Source organism: Balaenoptera acutorostrata, chromosome 14, assembly GCF_949987535.1.
Source record: "Balaenoptera acutorostrata chromosome 14, mBalAcu1.1, whole genome shotgun sequence".
Classification (NCBI taxonomy): Eukaryota; Metazoa; Chordata; class Mammalia; order Artiodactyla; family Balaenopteridae; genus Balaenoptera; species Balaenoptera acutorostrata.
In genome coordinates this window covers 92,863,751-92,867,085 of record NC_080077.1, presented here as the reverse complement: position 1 = coordinate 92,867,085, position 3,335 = coordinate 92,863,751, and positions in this window count along the sequence as shown.

Sequence of the window (3,335 nt, the reverse complement as noted above, 5' to 3'; positions counted from 1 at the left end):
GATTACTCTACCCAGCAAGAATCTCATTCAGATTTGATGGAGAAATTAAAACCTTTACAGACAATCAAAACCTAAAAGAATTCAGCACCAACAAACGAGCTTTACAACAAATGCTAAAGGAAATTCTATAGGCGGGAAACAGAAGAGAAAGAAAAAACTTACAATAAAAAACCCAAAGCAATTAAGAATGGTAATAAGAACATATATATTGATAACTACCTTAAATGTAAATGGATTAAATGCTCCAACCAAAAGACATAGACTGGCTGAATGGATACACAAACAAGATGCATATATATGCTGTCTACAAGGGAATGACTTCAGACCTAGAGACATATACAGACAAAAAGTGAAGGAATAGAAAAGGTATTCCATGCAAATGGAAATCAAAAGGAAGCTGGAGTAGCAATTCTCATATCAGACAAAATAGATTTTAAAATAAAGACTATTACAAGAAACCAAGAGGGACACTACATAACGATCAAGGGATGAATCAAAGAAGATATAGCAAGTGTAAATATTTATGCACCCAACATAGGAGAACCTCAATACATAAGGCAATTGCTTACAGCCATAAAAGGGGAAATCAACAGTAACACAATAATAGTAGGGGATTTTAACACCCGACTTTCACCAATGGACAGATCAACCAAAATGAAAATAAATAAGGAAACACAAGTTTTAAATGATACATTAAATAAGATGGACTTAATTGAAATTTATAGGACATTCCATCCAAAAAGAAAAGAATACAATTTCTTCTCAAGTGCTCATGGAACACTCTGCAGGATAGATCATACCTTGGGTCACAAATGAAGCATTGGTAAATTTAAGAAAATTGAAATCGTATCAAGTATCTTTTCCAACAACAAAACTATGAGACTAAATATCAATTACAGGAAAAAAACTGTAAAATATACAAAGAAATGGAGGCTAAACAATACACTAATAAATAACCAAGAGACCATTGAAGAAATCAAAGAGGAAATCAAAAATACCTAGAAACAAATGGCAATGAAAACACGATGCTCAAAACCTATGGAAAACAGAAAAGGCATTTCTAAGAGGGAAGTTTATAGCAATACAATCCTACCTCTAGAAACAAGAAACGTCTCAAAAAAACAACCTAGCCCTACCCCTAAAGCAATTAGAGAAAGAAGAAGAGCAACAACAACAAAAACACAAAGTTAGCAGGAGGAAAGAAATCATAAAGATCAGATCAGAAATAAAGGAAAAGAAATGAAGGCAACGATAGTAAAGCTCAATAAAACTAAAAGCTGGTTCTTTGAGAAGATAAACAAAATTGATAAACCATTAGCCAGACTCATCAAGGAAAAAAGGGAAAAGACTCAAATCAACAGAATTAGAAATGAAAAAGGAGAAGTAACAACTGACCCTGCAGAAATACAAAGGATCATTAGAGATTACTAGAAGCAACTATATGCCAATAAAATGGACAACCTGGAAGAACTGGACAAATTCTTAGAAAAACACAACATTCTGAGACTGAACCACGAAGAAATAGAAAATATAAACAGACCAATCACAAGCACTGAAATTGAAACTGTGATTAAAAATCTTCCAACAAACAAAAGCCAAGGGCCAGATGGCTTCACAGGCAAATTCTATCAAACATGTAGAGAAGAGCTAACACCTATCCTTCTCAAACTCTTCCAAAATATAGTAGAGGAAGGAACACTCCCAAACTCATTCTACAAGGCCACCATCACCCTGATACCAAACCCGAGAGAGATGTCACAAAAAAAGAAAACTAGAGACCAATATCACTGATGAACCTAGATGCAAAAACCCTAAACAAAATACTAGCTAACAGAATCCACCAGCACATTAAAAGGGCCATACACCATGATCAAGTGGAGTTTATCCCAGGAATGCAAGGATTCTTCAATATACGCAAATCAATCAAGGTGATACACCATATTAACAAACTGAAAGATAAAATCCATATGATAATCTCCGTAGAGGCAGAAAAAGCTTAAAACAAAATTCAACACCCATTTATGCTAAAAACCCTCCAGAAAGAAGGCATAGAGGGAATTTACCTTAACATAATAAAGGCCATATATGACAAACCCACAGTCAACATCATTCTCAATGGTGAAAACATGAAACCTTTTCCACTAAGATCAGGAACAAGACAAAGTTGCCCACTCTCACCACTATTCTTCAAAATAGCTTTGGAAGTTTTAGCCACAGCAATCAGAGAAGAAAAAGCAATAAAAGGAATCCAAATCAGAAAAGAAGAATTAAAACTCTCACTGTTTGCAGATGTCATGATATTATACTTAGAGAATCTTAAAAATGCTACCAGAAAACTATCAGAGCTAATCAATGAATTTGGTAAAGTTGCAGGATACAAAATTAATGCACAGAAATCTCTTGCATTCCTATACACTAATGATGAAAAATCTGAAAGAGAAATTAAGGAAACACTCCCATTTACCATTGCAACAAAAAGAATAAAATACCTAGGAATAAACCTACCCAAGGAAACAACAGACCTGTATGCAAAAAACTATAAGACAGTGAGGAATGAAATTAAAGATGATACCAACAGATGGAGAGATATACCATGTTCTTGGATTGGAAGAATCAACATTGTGAAAATGACTATACTACCCAAAGCAATCTACAGATTCAATGCAATCCCTATCAACCTACCAATAGCATTTTCCACAGAACTAGAAAGAAAAATTTCACCATTTGTATGGAAACACAAAACACCCAAATAGCCAAAGCAATCTTGAGAAACAAAAACGGAGCCACAGGGATCAGGCTCCCTGACTTCAGACTCTACTACAAAGCTACAGTAATCAAGACAGTATGGTACTGGCACAAAAACAGAAATATAGATCAATGGAGCAGGATAGAAAGCTCAAAGATAAACCCACGCACATATGGTCACCTTATCTCTGCTAAAGGTGTCAGGAATATAAACTGGAGAAAAGACAGCCTCTTCAATAAATGGTGCTGGGAAAATTGGACAGCTACATGTAAAAGAATGAAATTAGAACACACCCCAACATCATACAAAAATAACCTCAAAATGGATTAAAGACCTAAATGTAAGTCCAGAGACTATATAGCTCTTAGAGGAAAACATAGGCAGAACACTCCTTGACATAAATCACAGCAAGATCCTTTTTGACCCCCTTCCTAGAGAAATGGGAATAAAAACAAAAATAAACAAATGGAACCTAATGAAACTTAAAAGCTTTTGCACAGCAAAGGAAATCATAAACAAGACAAAAAGACAACCCTCAGAATGGGAGAAGATATTTGCAAAGGAAGCAACTGACATAGGATTAATCTCC